This window comes from Amblyomma americanum, chromosome 1 (genome assembly GCF_052857255.1).
Source record: "Amblyomma americanum isolate KBUSLIRL-KWMA chromosome 1, ASM5285725v1, whole genome shotgun sequence".
In the NCBI taxonomy this organism is placed as follows: Eukaryota; Metazoa; Arthropoda; class Arachnida; order Ixodida; family Ixodidae; genus Amblyomma; species Amblyomma americanum.
The window spans coordinates 145938776-145956777 of record NC_135497.1 but is presented as its reverse complement, the minus strand read 5'-3'; positions in this window follow the sequence as shown (position 1 = coordinate 145956777).

Genomic DNA, 18002 nt, shown 5'->3' with positions numbered 1-18002 from the left:
CTGGCAAAGTGACTGTCAAGCACTGTCACGCGGTAGTGACGGCAATCAGACTTGCTGGAAGGCAGCGTACTTCTAACGCGACTGTTTATCTGGCCGAACTTAGGTCCACTAACAGACAACTCGGCCGCGGCGATAGCAACAAATAGTCTCAGCGGTTTTGGGTTGAGGTTTAAAGTTTGCAGTGGAATTTCAGGATAAGGCTCCTAAAACACCGCCAACCGTCCGGAACGTCGCGGAAGCCGACGCGCGCAGTCTGGATAGTTCCAGACCAATCTGGGCGCGCACGTGTGCCAAACAAAGCAATAAGGAACCGTCCCGGCGCCGATGGTTCACAAATATGAAAGAACAAACATAACAAAATCCCCTTCTTAGAGAAGCATTGAAGCGATGCTCAGGAGGAAGGGAACCGAAAAATTAAAGTGGGTAAGCACTGCATGAACGCAGAAAATTAGCGTGCATCACACGGTTTTACACGCATGACACACCCCTAATTCCGCCCGTCGCTCTGATTGAGTCGATACGTCCGGAACGGCTTCCTATAGTCAAGTCTGCCGCGTAGTCGCAGGGTCATGCGTGCTCGGTAGTAAAAGTGCAACAAATAATTTTTTATTAGGTCCTCGGTGGCGAATCGGCGTGCACAATCACACACAGTCACCTGTTTTGTGTTTCGCATCGCGTCGTCGTATACATTGCGGCTTTGCAGTGTCGGTGGACGGCTGGTCTTTACTCGCACTCGGACAAGCCGCCTAGCATCTTCTGCGCGTTGTAGGAGTGCGGTGGGGTCGGCGCTGTATCTGTCGTAACGGTCGGCAGCATTGCTTCAAGCATGGTCGTAGCAACGCTTCAGTGCACGAGCTCGAATGGAGTCATCTGGCTGGTATGCTACAGAGCGGTGTTGTACACGAAGGCCGCGAAGGCAGGATGACGTCCTAGGTCTATCGAGCTAGGACTATAGGAATGAGGTCTCATACAATGATAAGAGGCAGCATTATCCGGAAGTTAGGAGGGAGGAAGGGAATACCCTAGCGCTTATAACCTCAAGGAATGAGGTCACAGTCAATGATAAAAGGCAGCATAACCCTGAAGTTAGGAGGGAGAAAGGGAATACCCTAGTGCTTATCGGTGATGACTCAAATATCAGTAGGTGCAAAATAACTATAATGGAGCGTGTAAAGGGTGATAAGCCGGTAGTAGTCGGGGCATTCCCATGCAGAACAATGGACGCAGTACTGAAACAAAAAACGAACTTTCTATGAATGTTACAGAGCGCAATATGGTAGTGGTAGCGGCGGGGCTAAATAATGTTCTGAATGGTGCAGCCGCAAAAGCAGTGGAAAGATTAGCGGAGGGAGTTAACGATTTAAGGGCGATAGCACAGCAAGTCCAGATCGTAGTGTGCACAGTGCCGGAGGTGCAAGGACGGAACGAAGAAATTGCGATGGCCGTTGTCGCTGCTAATCGAGACATAAGGAAGTTAAGCCATGAGAAAGGCTTTGAAGTGGCAGACATAAACAGGGAAGTGCATAGAGCAGGCTTTGGCGGAAGCTTTAAACGAGATGGCATCCACTTTAATGGAAGGCTAGGAGCCGAGATCGGCTGGCGCCTAGCAGGCAGGGCAGTGGCTTTTTTAGGAGGTCCACTGCGGCTCAGGGCGTAGGGGTAGGTAGTAGCAAAATAGAAAGTGTAACAATGGAGGCTGGTGCCAATAAAATGGCCACTAGGAGGTCCAGGAAGAAAACTACAAAAAAAAACCTAACATCAGGATCAGGTACATAAATATGCAAGGCGGTAGAAAGAGAGCGAAGGGGTCAGAAATAGAACAGTAGTTAAAGGACGAAGAAGTAGGCGTATGCGCGCTATGCGAGACAGATCTCAGGGACCTAGAAGGCCCACCGTTTATTGATGGCTACATCTGGGAAGGGAGCAACAGAACAACAACTCAAAGGAAGGGAGGAGGAGTAGGTATGCTGATACATCAAGGAACAAATTGGCAAAGAATGAAGTCAACTTGCAACGAACCTCTCTGGGTATCAGGTACAACTGCCGCTAAAAGGGCATGGCTAGGGGTAGTTTATTTAGGGACAGCGGGCGAATGCATGCAAGAGAACAAGGATCTAGTTAAATGTCTCAATGACAATATAAAGCAGTTTAGAGAAGGCGCGATATTATTCTGCTGGGTGACATGAATGGCCACATCGAGGATCTGGATGAATATACATATTGTAACAGGAAGTTGATGCTAGACTTTTGTGAGTGACACAACCTAGTTATTGTAAATAGAGAAAATAAGTGTGAGGGACAAATCACGTGAGAATCCCGTAACAGGCAAACGACCATTGACTACGGCTTAATGTCGCAGGGGATGTATAGCAAGCTCGCAATAATGGAAATACACGAAGAGGGGAAGTACAGCCTCGGAAGTGATCATAAGCGTATTAGTCTACAGTTGGGAGCCCTGCTCAAAAGAGAAATGAAGGGGAGTCAAAAAGAGTGCGGAAAACTAAATGACGAACAAATAGCGCCAATAGCGGCCGGCATGGAGGAAGCAATAGAGAAACATTCCATGGAAAAGTGGGATTATAATGACTTAGAAGTACTCATTAGTACAAAAATAAAATAAGTAAAAGGAGTAAACCACTGGAGAGGAAAGAGGAATCCACGAAGTTGGTGGAATAGGGAAATTAGAGAGGCTATCAAACAACGACGATTGGCATCACGGGAACACAGAGAAGCAATGAGGGTGTAGTTATCTGTAGAGGAAATAGGCCAAAAATGGGAATCTTATCGAGAAAAGAAACAACAAGTGCAGGTCCTCGTCCAGACTAAAATGAAGCAGTCCTCTGATCGCTGGCTGGCGGAAGTTCGCAATGCAACTAAAGAGGGGTCAAGAAAATTCTGGAGTCATATAAGCTGACTGTGTAAAGCGAATCACAGAAAGCAGGAACAGATTCACGATGCCGAGGGAAAATGTTTAAAGGGAAATAACGCCGTGAACTACATTGCGTCAGTTATAGCTGATTCATTTATTAAAGACGATAGAGTAATCGCCCCAAATGATGGAGCAACACCGGATAGCACAATAGAAAACAGCTTGAAACTGACCAATCTGAACTGAAAAAAGGCGGAAGTAAATATTCCAAAATGCACGTCCGCAGGGATAGACGAAATTCAAATCAAGATAATTAATGAACTTGGCCCAAAGGCAAGGAAACGCTGATAAAAGCAATGGAGGCCGTCATAACAAATAACCGAATTCCGCACAGCTGGAAACAAGTAAAAGGAATTTGATTTATAAAAGGGAAGGCGGTAAGACGAACATGATATCCTTCCGACTGATTACGATAACATCAGTTATATACAGGCTGGCGGTGCAGGCGGTGAAATTAAGAAGGTTGTCATGGGTAGAAAGTAATATAATACACGGAGAACTTAAGAACGGGCTCAGAAGTGGTAGGCGCTTAGATGATGGCCTGTTCGTGCTTACCGAGTGCATAGAAATTGCTAAGGCGGAAAACACACCTCTGTATTTGGCCTTCCTGGACATAAGCGGTGCATATGACAACGTGAACAAGGAACTCCTGTGGAAACGAGGCAGATATGTCATGACGCGCTTAGCTTCCCTTGAAGCTATTATTCGTGAGGCTGTGCGCGTCATAACATATGTGCCTCGTTTAACACCCATACATGAGCTACAGCAGTTCGCCCAACTTAATACACTCAGTGAAATCATCGACCAACGGGTGGCAAATAGAGCTCGAAAACAGTCTCTCAAACTTCATCGTTTAAAGACACTTCCATTGTGGTCCTATTGCCAGCTCACTAACAATCGCCCCACTGTTTCCTCGTCAGTATCAGCAGCGTATCTGCCTGAAGGGTGCATATTATACACGGATGCATCACATTCTGCAGAGAGGAGAGTTACTGCTGTGTATAGTCCATCTCATCCGCATCTCAACTCTCGCGCGACGTATACTGCGGATACGTGCACTCCCCTGGCATTGTAACTACAAGCCATTTGTAATATCATTGCTTCCCTTCCGCTCGTTCCAACATTCAATACAGATCATATTTACACCGACTCCCGCGCCGCCCTCAAACAGCTTAAGGCTGTTCGACGGACGTTCCAGATTTCCCAATCAATTCATATGCTCTGCGCAAAGTATCCATGTCCTGTGCGCATACACTGGATTCGCGGCCATGCCCAGGACCCACATAACATTCAAGCGGATGCTATGACTCATCTTCATACATTAGACGATCCGCCGCCTTCCCCTCTTCCCCCAGATCCGTTCCTGTCCCATGTTTCCGATTCCGAAGTTCTGCGCCAGCGAACACGCGCTCTAATTCCTCCGTGTTCGCAACCTCTCCCCCGTAGTCTTACTCGGCAGGAGGAGGTATCCGTGCGCCGGATTCGGGCAGGGGCGGCTTTGACACCATCTGTCCGTCATCGGTGGCGTGCCAAAGATCTGCCAGCACCTGACAGGTGCCCTCACTGTAGCGCTGCACCGGACATTTGTGATGTGCGGCACTTGTTGTGGACATGCCCAGCGACGGCTGCTATCAGAAAACGGCTCCTCAGGGAGGTGGGCCTGCGGTGGAACCGCTAAAATGACTACGTGAAGTGGACTATGGACAACCGTTTCATTAGCAACCTCTGCGACTACCTCAGCGCAACGGTTCTTCACTGCTTTTTTTACCTTCTATCCCGTGCATTCCTCCCCCCTTCCTTTTTTCAACTTATGCCTCATGGCACACTTCTCGAATAAAAAAAAAACTCCCGTGGGAGGAAGAAGTGTGTCCCTGCTAAAGTGGCTGCACATCGCTCTTCAGAAAAACCTCGCCATTCATGTAAACACGTGCCCTATTTGAAGACAACTGCATCCTCGCCTTCTGAAGAAGCTCCGGACGTCCTCCCACCGTCTGAGGCCTCCTGGGAACCATGCATGAGTGCAGCTGAGCTGGGCACTGACGCTAGGCTTAGTGCCTCCGCTGCCATGCTGGCGGAGGTAGCTCTGCCGGCGTCTCTCGTGGCAGCACCTGCCACGCAGTCGACACCTGATCAGCGGCGCCAGGTCCAGCTTTGTGCTCCCGGTTCATCGGCTCAAGCACCCCTCCTGTCTTCCCGAAATGCCGGACTGCTCGTGAGTGACCTGCCTCCAGGGCCAATGGCCATCAACTCTACACCACCGGATGGGCCTCGAACCGCACGGCATGATGAACCGGGCATTCAAATAGACCTATCGGCACCTCTACACGTGCAAAAGTGCCCTTGTGCAACTCACAAGCGTCCCTCAAAAGACAGCCAAGCGATTCCATCTTCGGCAAGTCATGGCTGCCAAGGTAAGCGCACTTGTCTTACGATCGAGAACTCGGTGGAGCCTACACCCGGATCGTCTTCTTACAAAGTTACCATTAAATCACTGGCCAACAAAAGCCTCACGGATATACCCAACAAGATTTTACAAGCTAACTTGGACGCGTGCCTCGGAACCAAAGGCTTTCGGGGCTTCACAGCCAGGACAAAGCCCAACACCATTGCAGTGTGGCTTCCGACTCAGACTGCCGCAGAACGGCTGCAAACGCTCACCAGTATTTCACTGACAAACGAAATATCAGTGCCAGTACAAGTGTATTTAATTGAAGGCTCCGACTTACAGCGCTGCGTCGTCTACAACGTCGATATCACTGAGGATCAAACTGCAATCCAGCGTGAGCTGCACTGTCCCACGCACTGTGTCATCCAGGCCGGACGCTTGGAAAATGGGCGCTCTTGCATAGTCACCTTGCAAGGCTCTCATACACTACTAGCCCGTCTGTACTTTTATGGCTGTATTTTCCGGCCTCGGCCATATAAACCGAGTGCGGTATAATGCTATAACTGCTTCCGTACTGGACATATGCGCAAATCCTGCCCCTTCACTGCTGCCGGTGAAAGTACATCGGAAGGGAAAGTGGCCTATCGATGCGGCCGATGTAAATCCGACGACCACGAAATAACATCTCCAAGCTGTCCGACCAAACAAAAGGCAGCACAACAGGCTCGTCGTCGAATGACTAAGCATTGGCCAATACAAGACAGTATAACTTCATTGCAAACGTCCAATCGCTTCGCAGCTCTGCGGTGGGATGACGACGAGTTGCCGGAGCTCCCTGAGTTCCCTCGCATGATCCTTCAGCTCAGCAGCCTTCTAACGGTACTGCGCGAAAAGAACGCCTCCGAAAACAGCAAACAAAGCAGCGCAGTGTGCCTGACTACCGCAGGACGATATGGCCGCAGTCGACGACCAAATCGAACGTCTTTTAGCGGAGGTCACCAAGCTCCAGCAACACCGTGAACTGCTCGGTCGACGTAGACGGGCAGCGGAATCATCCGCCACATCAATCAATGGCGCAGCAACATCGCCTTCCTGCCGCCCACCAGTGTCATCTCCTGCCGTCTCTTCCCAGATTACCGCAATGCCACAGGACAACTCTGCGACTTCTTTGCTCCGGTTTATGGTCAACCAGTAGTCCAACCTGACATCCGTGATTCTACAGCGCTTGGGCTAGTAACTAGAAATGGCAAGTTCCAGTCGTGCTGGTGTGCTGCAGTGGAACTGCAGAGGCATTTCCACAAAGGTGGGAGAGCTCAAGACCAGACTACAAATTCGCAAGCTCCAGGTATAGGCCATGTTGCTACAGGAAACAAACGCCTTGTCATCGATTCCAGGCTTCAGTGCCTACATGTCTCCTTCAATGGTAGACCGTCGTGAACAAACTGTTGCTCCCCCGGGAAAGGCGGCGGTGTATGTCGACTCACGTTTTCCGCATGTACGCCTTGCTCTCGAAAACTGGTGCTCGTCGTATCAAGATATAGTGGCAGTGGCTGCGAAACTTAAGAAGGGAACCGTTGTGATCGTTTCATTTTACGTTAGACCAGCCGGTGGTGCTTCCTCCCGTTATAATCTTGGCTGGCTAACAAGTGTCCGTCGGCAGTATCCGGGGTGTCCGATTTTAGTCGGAGGCGACTTTAACGCCCCTTATCAGGATTGGGGGTACCCCACTTCAAGCCCTTCTGGCAGGCGTGTGCGGGACGCCTTCACGGATGCCCAATTTGTTCTGCTCAACCATCCTGGGACAGCAACACGGCCAGTGCGTCAAACTCGCAGTGCTTCCTATGCTCCAGACTTGACGTGGTGGTCGGGTCCGGGTACTCCCTCCTAGCACATGGAGCCAGACTGCTGGGGAAGTGATCATCACCATATCATCATCAGTCTTCACACCTCACATTTCCGACCTTTACGCTACAAATGTTCTGCGAGCAACTGGGACAGTTTTCGCTCCTGTATGGACAATCTCTCCTCAGATTCTTCACCAATCCTTGTTGAGCGCATACAAACAGCGCTCAACAGTGCTACAACTACCACCTGGACTGATGTTGTTCGTCCGGCACCAGACCTCGGCCTTATTAACTTGTCGGCGGCACGCCGTCAACCCGAGCTGGCTGCTACGCGAGACCCTACTTCGTCGCAGGCACGTACACGAATCCACTATCTTACAGCTAAGGCACGCAAATATGAACGCAACCTCTCTCTCGACAGTGGCATACGTGGCGCGAACACTTTTTTGCAAAATCCTGGAATTCCTCTCTCTGGCGATCATTCCGTACAATGGAACGCGGTCGCCGTTCGACTGACGCAGCGGCAACCGGATGCTTCGCGGCTAACATGTCGCCAGGTGATTTCGCCAAAGAAGCAGCACGAAAGTTTTTCCCAAAATACGATTCCGTGCCTTCTTCATCCGCTAGTTTAAATATGGCAGGCATCCCAGCGCATGTATATCAAAGGCCGTCTGATGTCGACGTAGATGGAATTGCGTGTCCATTCTCTATGCCTGAGTTGCTGGCTGCGATGATGCGAAACGGAAAAGAGCGCCCCGCCCGGACAATTTACAGCACGAGGTGCACAAGAATCTGAGTAGCGCTGCACTCCCTCAACTACTTGACAGCATAAACAAAGTATGGTTGGATGGCGTAGTGCCCGAGAGCTGGAAATACGCTGTCGTGATTCCTATCCCGAAACCCGGAAAGCCTCCGTCGGACCTTGCCAACTTGCGACCTATGTCCTTAACTCCTACGCTGTGCAAGCTGGCGGAGAAAATGCTAGCTACACAATTGTCATGGTGGCTAGAGCAGCACGGTTTTTTATCACCCAGCACAAATCGGCTTTCGTTCATATATTGATACAGAGGACAGGTTGGCTGCCTTAGCATCTGCAGTTTTGTCATCTACCCGCAGCCGCAATGTGCGTACTGTTTTAGCAATGAACGTTGAAAAGGCATATGACAACATAAGTCATGCAGCCATTCTGAACTCCATTCACATGATTCATCTCACTCTGAGAGTGCATAGTTTTGTCCAATCATTTTGGGAGGCAGAAAATTTGCAATGAGCCCCAGCCGCGAAGCTGTCGGATCATTTGTTCCTCTCTGCGGCGTGCCCCAGGGATCAGTATTGTCGCCGACGTTATTTAATATTGCTTTCATCCCGCTTGCTTGGCGCTTACATGACATCCGTGACATATAATTTATTCAGTACGCTGACGACATCACGGTGTGGAGTACTCACCAAGATCGCCGTACTCAGGAGGCTGCCCTTCTATCTGCCTTCGATGTTACCTGTAATTACGCATCATCCATCGGACTTCAGCTATCCGTGTATAAAACAACATACACGTCAGTCGCCAACCGCTGGGGATGCCGTAAACTTGCTGCAAGTCCAACCCGTCTTTCTCTATCAGGCACCCCACTACAGGAAAGTCCGAGTGTAAAAAGCCTTGGCTTAATGATTCACCAATCAGGATCAGCAACTGCATGGGTTTCTCAGGCAAAAAGGCAAGCTATTCAGACTTTGGGTTTGATTAGAAGAATTGCCCCTAACACTGGTGGCGCAGGCTCGTTCGTTGCACGGCAGTTGGTGAGGGCAGTTCTGCAGCCACGTATTGTTTATCAAGCCCAGTTTCAACGTCTTAAAAGAGCCCAACAGGATCGCCTTGAAGCCGTTAACCGAGAGGCTATGAGGACCATTACGTGCCTTCCACGCATCACATCGGTCATAGCTTTACAAGAGAATGCGCAGCTCAATACAATTGATGAGCTGGTGCAGCAGCGCAGTGAAGCATGCAGCCTTAAGGCCAGTCTATCGCACTCCACGCATGCACTGAGGACTTACGCAACGTCACACTCCATTCTTCAGCCGCCAACGCCAGTTCTTTCCCCATGGATGTTTGTACAGCTCAGCGACAACAAGCCAACAGATAATCGCCGGCCAACATCTGCTCATTCGGCATCGTTGCTTCGCCAGAAATTTGAGGAACAAGATGCTTGCCTGCCTGAAGGATCCATTGTTGTCTACGTAGACGCAAGCATACAAGACTGCAAATCAACAACAGCTATCTGCTGCCCGTGCAGACCTGCCCTGAATCAAAGCTTTTGGTTTACGCTTACAGAACCCCCTTCGTCCTTTTGAGCTGAGCTCGTTGCAGTTCAAGAAGCACTCTGCTCCGTGACCGACATAATTATGCTCCCTGCGGCCCGCGTTGTCATCCGCACTGACGTCCTTCAAGTTGTCCGCTTGCTACGATGTGTTAGCCGCTGTTGAACGACATGTCGGGACATCCACCGGCTCGCGGAACGCACCGCGCAGCCAGTACGTATTGAGGGGGTGTCACGGGATCTGCTGACCTATCAAAGCCAGGCAGATTTAGCGACCCGCACTGCGAATACAAACCCATCACCAAATCGGCTCCTTCATTTGGACAATTTTACCCTCCTTTCATTAAGAAGGGAACTCCTCCGGCGCCGCACACGTGCTCTCATTCCTCCGTGTGCGGTAACGCTCCCCCGCGGTCTTACCCGTGTAGAGGAGGTTTCGCTTAGGAGGATCCGGGACGGTGTTGCTCTCACACCAGCAGTCACTCAGAAGTGGCCTCAGTACCGAGAATTGTTTCCTCGGCCAGGGTGTCCGATATGTAAACACGAGGACATTGAGGCCGACATTCATCACTTACTCTCAAGCCTACAAGGATCCGGCACCTGATGGTAGCAGGTCTTTCACCAAGCAACCCTGCTTCATACATTGCCTGGGCGCAGGGACCTTACCATCGTTCTCGACTGGACTTCATGAAATCAGCTAACCTTTTTTCCATTCATTTAATCTCTACTACATCATTCATCACACCTTCACCCATCATTGATGCCCTGGGGCAATAAATTTAGCTAAAAAACCCCTTTGGAACATATTAAAAGGTGAAGGTATCGGTCATGAGGTAATTGATTTTCTACAGGAAATAAATCGAGAAAATAAAGTTGACATAGCATGGGAAGTATTAGGGGTACGACAACAGTCGAGGTACACAAAAGGATTAACGCAAGATTGTCCTCTTTCACCGCTGCTTTTCGTGCTTTATATGATAAGCATGGAATTTAGGCTACAAGGAAGAAATCTAGGTTATAATCTGTCGTACAGATCAGGCAGAAAGGTTTTTGAGCAACGACTACCGGGTTTAAATGTATGGGAACGATATTGTACTGTTAGCTGATAGCCAGGAATATTTGCAAACTCTGGTTAATTGCAGTTGAGATGAAGGAGACAGTCTAGGTTTCAGTTTCAGCTCAGCTAAGTCCGGTGTGATGATTTTCAATGATACAACTGATCAGGACCTTACAACACAAGGCCATGAAATATCCCGAGTGGCCGAATACAAATATCTCGCGGTATAGGTAAATGAAAGGCAGATGTACACGGAAAAGCACGAGCAGTCTCTCATAGCAAAATGGCTAAGAGATGCCGGAATAATGAAACATGGGGCATCGTGGGGGTACAACATGTATGACGTACTGAGAGGTATTTGGAAAGGAATAATGGTGCCGGGGCTTACTTTTGGGAATGCGGTTCTGTGCTTAAGGGCAGAAATTCAGTCGAGATCAAAAGTAAATCAGACATCTGTTGGAAGACTAGCACTAGGTGCCCGCGGGAAAACCACAAACGAGGCAGCACAGGGGGATATGGGCTGGGCATCGTTCGAAGCACGGGAAGCTCAGAGTAAAATACTATACGAATAACGCCTGAGGAAATTGGACGATAACAGCTGCGCAGGTAAGGTATTTAAATACCTATGGGCCTCCTTCACCCCGCGACGTCACGAAGATGCGGTGGCGCTGATGTTAGCAGCAAGTTTCGCATGGTAGGCAAAACAGGTTCCGCCTGCCCGTGCCTACCGCAGCTGCCGCAGCTACGGGCGGCTACTTCAAGCCTGTGCACTGCAGAAGCAGCTTGTATTGACCAGCTGCGTCACTGCTTGGTCCGCGTAGTAGCATAAAAAGTGTTAAATAAGCCTCGATAGGTTACTTGCGCATAAATGCCGCATTCGGGAACTGGCTAACAGGCATTGGGCCACAGTAGTAAAGCGCGAAGTCTGGGAGTCGGTAGGCACTTCCACTTAATGCACTTAATAGCATGCAAGTTACTGCGTTCTTTCACCTGAACTTCAGGATAGTAGGCTGATAATTGCTGAAGGGAAAAAAAAGACATATGCAGCTGCACACGTACTTATCACCTTAAGCCGGAGTGCACGGGGCGCCGACAGGTTCACTCGCCCCCAAGGAATGCGTTTTTTTGTTAATAGCACACCATGTTTTAATCTCGCGTTTTATGACATTTAATATTTACTTGAAACTGTTTCTTAATATGACGACGTAATTATTTCATTCGAGTAGAAAGAAGTCTGCTAAGTTGTGTCAATCTTGCGCGGTCGCATTGGGGTACTTAGAATAGCGTACCTTAAGTGTGCTAAACGCCATATGCTTTTTCTTTGCATCATCCATGTGTCATGTTTCATGAGGTAGTACAAGATCGCGAAGCTTGTTTGGAAAGAAGCAGCCGCAGGCGTGCTACTAACAGACACGTGGCGAGGTTGAGAGGGGATGCGGCAATGAAAAGTGTTTTCGTTATTCATGCATGCGATATGTAACTAAACTTGGTACAAATATGAAATTCCTACGCTAGTTTGAGTAATTCCTTTTATTTATAGCTATACCTGGTGCAGTTCTGGGTAATTATAATTTACACCGTCGTCAAGTCACCCCAAGGTCTCAAATAATCGAGTAGATAGTGCGCAGTTTTTTTATGCCAGCATGTACATAAAGCCCTGTTCTGTACGATGACGCGATTAGTTCTTTTTCTATATTATCAGTACTTATGCATGCATAGTTACATGAAAACGTTTCTTACAAGAAATAACTAACACAGTACTGCACGTGTAGGGAAAAAACGAGAGAATCTGTACGCTCCTCAACGTCTCACGAATAGTTTGCGAAAAATGGAATCATTAGATTTTCATGCGAATTACGAAGGTGAGTGATCCAGTCGCAGAAAATGTGAGAGGTCACAAAACGAACCTTAAAGTTTATTCCCTCGTTTATGGAATTTTCGCTTTCGCTTTGGTGAAAGGAATGCGGCACTGAAATCAAAGAAATTACCTCACAATTTTTGACGACCACACTTATAAAAAGCGTAATTTATAAATTTGTACTCAATATTTTGCTATAATGTTTCGTCACAAAACTAGACTTCAGGGCTAGGAAAGAAAATATTTCTAGAAATCAAACATTTTCACCAAATCGACCAGTTTAACAAGAGGACAAGTCGGCCTGGCTGGTGCGCGGTCATGCGGCTAAAAACAGCGCTTAAGCGAGACAGGAGATCAGGGACACGACGCTGTCCCCACTTTTCTCACAGCGCGACACGTACGTATGTCAGCAGACGATGAGCGCATGTCTGCTCCGACGAAACAAGGCCAGCACTTCCCCTCACTATTGTCCCGAAGTAAAATCATTCCGGCTTGTTCAGAGTGTCAAAACATGTTTTATTCAATGCCTTGCGCATAAATAAACGGCAGGAACGCTTTCTACATGTTTGCTACTAACCGTATATACAATTCAGTGGCAAACTATTTCTATTTATAGGCCGCACGTGGCCAATGCGAGCTCGTGTACTTCAACAAATTACTAAGTTGGAAGCATCAACCATTGCTATGATTCGCAGAAACTGGAAACGTGCCTACAAGCCTTCAAAACCCGCGCTCAGCACCAATCCGCGACGCCACTCCCCGACCTTCTGCCTACCACGAGCTCGCTAGCGACTGCAGCGCCACCTCGTTTGTTTACAAGCATGCAGGAAGTCTATACAGAAAGAGCGTTGACTAACAATAGCGGAAAAGAACTGGGAAGCTAACCAGTATGTATGCCAGATACGAGGCCGGAGAACGACAAAGCATTAAAGGACAGGTTAAAAACGCGGAAGTTGAAAACTGGATAAATGCAAAGGAAATGAAGCATAGTGTAGAACTATATCGATACTGGAAACAGCAGATCATAAAGGAAACGTTTTATGATAACTCAAGAGGGAGTGCCCTACTCTTTGATGCTAGGTCAGAATGTCTTAGAACGCGCAGCTAACAAAAATACTGTGGATTAGCTCAGCTAATCCAGGATATACAAAGCGAAAGATGTCGGCGTTCACTGTGTTCTTTGGCGTTGGCGCTTACAATGCTCTACACGGCGATGGCTTTGAGGAAAGGAAGGGGGCATAACTGGCTCCCTGGATATGCGGACGCCTCATTCGTGCTTTGATACATTTGCCGGTGGTGAGAGAGAGATGTGGCCTGAATGCATTAGCGCTGACAGCGTTGTGGCTGGCATGCGGCACTTCAGCAATAGCTAGGCCGCAGCGTTCATTTGGTGATCAATCTCTCGCGACCAACGATTAACTGCTCGACACCTGCCAGGGTCACAGGGTGGGCGTGCTGCCTAGCCAGTGTGCGGAACGCAATCAAAGCAGGCTTTTGCAGTTAGACACCAACGCCACACACATAAAAGCGAGATTGGGGTCTTCACTGATCTACGGAGACGGTTGTGCGCCTTCCCTTTCGTGAAAATGAACGGCCTTTGCAAAGTTGTCAACACCAATGAACTCTTTTCTTTTGTTTTTGAGGAAAGGAAATGGCACAGTAACCGTCTCACAATCTCGGTGGACACCCGAACCGCGCCGTAAAGGAAGGCATAAAGGAGGGAGGGAAAGCAGAAAGAGAAACTTGAAATTTGGATTTTGAGGAAAGGCGCGGCGCTGCAAAGCGGCGGAACACCTCGGGCTCGGTGCTACCAATTTCGCATGCGCAGTAGTGACTAGGGAGCGGGAGGCAGAGGGAAATATCCGCAGCGAGGCGCGCGTTGTGACGAAACGTGCCTCCTCGGAGCACCGCCTCAGCGAAATCACAAGGTCGCGGCCAGTAAAGCTTTAAAAGAAATTTAACCGAGCAGATGACACATGTGCTGTGTGCGGTGAATCAGAAAAAATAGAACACCTCATACTAAAATGCGATGGTATCCATCCCGATGTCGATGCTGGCACAGTCACTCTTCCTGAGGCCCTAGGGTTTAGAGATAAATATAGTAACGTAAATAACTCTGCGGTGGAAATCAGCAAAACGCGATTGGAAGATTGGTGACTCAAAAGCAGAGAGGTGAGATAAGGTTAAAAGTGTAGGAAGACGTATTTAAAACAATGGCGAATTTCAATAACTTACAACACTGTTCAACAAAAAAAAAGAAAAACCTGTGCATGGTGGCAGTTGCCATCACCCCGCTTTAAAGGGGACGCTGCTACCTTCCATCCATCCATCGGTTGGTTTTCGGTTAAAGGAAATGACGCAATATCTGTCTCACTTATCGGCGAACACCTGAGCCGTGCCGTAAGAGAAGGGATAAAGGAAAGGGAAAGATATTGCACTAGCGTCCCGAAATCTGAACTTTATTGTGATGCACGTTGTCTCTTATGTTGTACCAGCAATATTGAGTAATTTTAAGAAAGAACATGTGCAAATTAATCATCACCAGACCGCCCTCTTATGCAGTGACCATTTAACTGAATTATGCTTCTATTGAGCCGGAGCGAGGGCTCGGCTACTATCTGGCGAGGTGCCGACGATGTTTTCGTTCACGTATCAGCGCCTCCAAAAGTTATATTACTGCTTGTACAACGTAGTGCGCTGAGTGCTGCATCGTATTGTACCAAATTATGCCTGAATTGGCTTTTTTTCGCGATGCCTTGGTGCAGTAGACTTGTGGTCCACAATTTCTCACGCGCTGTGCGCTTCGATAAAGGCACGCTCTGCAGCATTCACCTTTAATTCTCGTCAGTCGTTTTTCTCGCGATGAGCACCGGTAATTATGCTAATGGATAGCCCGAAAACTGTTTTGCAAGCTTTTTGTAGGGGAGCTGTACAAACGTGGCGCTACTATGTGGATAGGCTAAAAACCCGCCTGGAATGTAAATTACGTCCTAAATCGATAAACATCACCCGCCATCAATGGGAAGAGACATCCGCTGCCTGCAACTCGTAACTGAAACTACAGCAGCTGTATATAACGAGCGGAGGCTCTTCGGTTTTAAGATGACCGTAGCCTCAACGTCATTACTTTATAGTGCTCCAAATTTGTGGTCGGAACACAAGAACCAGACAAGAACTTAGTGTATTATGTACATACATACCCCTTTACCGCTGCAGGGTGAACCTTGCACGTCTGTTTTTTTCACGCTTTCTCCGACATTACACGCTTCTCCCAACGATGCTCACATTTTACGCGTTCAGCTTGCCTACTTATTTTATATAAAGGTAGATATTACACGAGAAAAACGCAAAAAACTGCCAACGAAAGGACGAGAAACGCGACTTTTTGCATTCAAGTACACAGCCGACACACACACACACACACACACACACACACACACACACACACACACACACACACACACACACACACACACACACACACACACACACACACACACACACACACACACACACACACACACACACACACACACACACACACACACACACACACACACACACACACACACACACACACACACACACACACACACACACACACACACACACACACACACACACGCACGCACGCACGCACGCACGCACGCACGCACGCACGCACGCACGCACGCACACACACACACACACACACACACACACACACACACACACACACACACACACACACACACACACACACACACACACACACACACACACACACACACACACACACACACACACACACACACACACACACACACACACACACACACACACACACACACATTCCGTAATAGGCCGACCAAATTCCGCTGGCTTCACTCGCGCTCCTCTCGGGAGGCATGAGTGCGGCATGCAGCCACCAACTGGAGATCAGTGGGAAAAACCACCTGAGATTTTCTCTCCAAGATAGACGACCCGTATTCCGAGTTTCGTCGATTCCGAGACCATCCTTTTCAGCCAAACGCGATTGGTCAAAACGGCGGAACAGGATGCCATTTCGGTTGCGACGGTGAGCAGCGGCCGGTTGTCACTGTTACTGCGTTCAGTGGCTGCAACCAGACACCCAAGAGCACTGTTGCTCTTTGCCGATGACAGAAAAATTCAGCCACTTTTTTAGTCGCGCATGAGATGGCACACTGAAGAGGTAATCAAAAGCTGCTTCATTCACCCACTGGAGGTGTGTTTGTTTAATGGATGCTCCAAAGGATGACCCAGCGTGCAGAGGCATCCCTTCTGTTCAATAAACGAAAACAATATATGAAAACTGAAAATTAGTTTTTGAGGAAAGGAAATTGCGCAGTAATTTTGTGTCTGTCGGTGGGCACCTGAACAGCTGCGCAAGGGAAGGGAGGAAGTTGGGCGTGAAAGTATAAAGGAAGGAAGAGGTGCCGTAGTGGAGGTCTCGGGAATAATTTCGACCACTTGGAAAAAGAAAGAAATATTTCAGATACTCTTTCTTCAGATACGCTATTTCAGATATCTCACATACGCTAAGGCGCCCGTGTCCTGTGCGATGTCAGTGCACGTTAAGGATTGACACACGGTTAGCTTCGTATTTCAGAACGTGATCGCGTGAACATTAAGATTGTTTTTTGTTTGTGTGTGTGAAGATTCCAAGTAAAATGACGAACTTTGAAAGCAAGAGCTTTTTGTATTAACCGCAGAGAACACGTTTCTGTGAGAGAAACTTCGATGATTCTCTTTAACATGCAGATAGGCCTCCTCGAAGCTCACATCTGGAAAACTTTTTTCGTTAGTATCGAGACATGTATTTACAGGGCACGTGCTTGGGAAGCAAATGATACGACTGTTTTTCCAAGCTGTCAGAGCTTCGCGAGTAGCGCACGTGCTGCTCCCAAGTTTATTTAAATCTGCCCACCTGAGAAAGTCCGTGGTTGCTTGCCGCACAGGTTGATTGCCCTGAACACAATAGTTGCGCCTTTTTTTTAAAGCTCCACCTCTTCCCCTCTATCCGACATTCAACGTGCGTGCGTGTGCGTGTATCTGTGTGTGTGTGTGTGGGGAGGGGGGGTTAGTTTAATGTTTAGTTAAGGACTGACTGTCCCCGAGACAGGGTCTAATATGCATTAATTAGCTTTCACAAGAGGACGTTAAGGGGGGGAGCATATGTTTCTGCAGGGGAGCCTTGCGAAAATATTTATAATGAGTCATCCGTACTGTTAAGACCAGATGCACTATCGAGATTATCCAGGCGCCGGTTCAAGCCAAGCCTGAAGCCGGCGCGAGCGCACTTATGGTCCGCTCGGAATGGTCGGAACCATTGTGCCCGCGGCGGGACGAGATAATGGAGGAGCCGGTAGCGCATCCTGGGGCTCCTCCGGACGCGATAAATCTCGTCAGGAGGAGTGTCGGCACTCGATAAGGGCATCTCGCGATGCTCGGCTGGTTGAATCGTGCGGCTCCTTGGGATACGGCGCGCCCTCGGAGAGAGGCCATGCGTCGAGGCGCGGCGAGAATGACGTCAGTGCTTTACGCCAGGCGCAGGCCGTTGACGATCGATGCAAGGGTCCCGACTGACGGGGCGCCACTACTACGGGTACGGGGCGG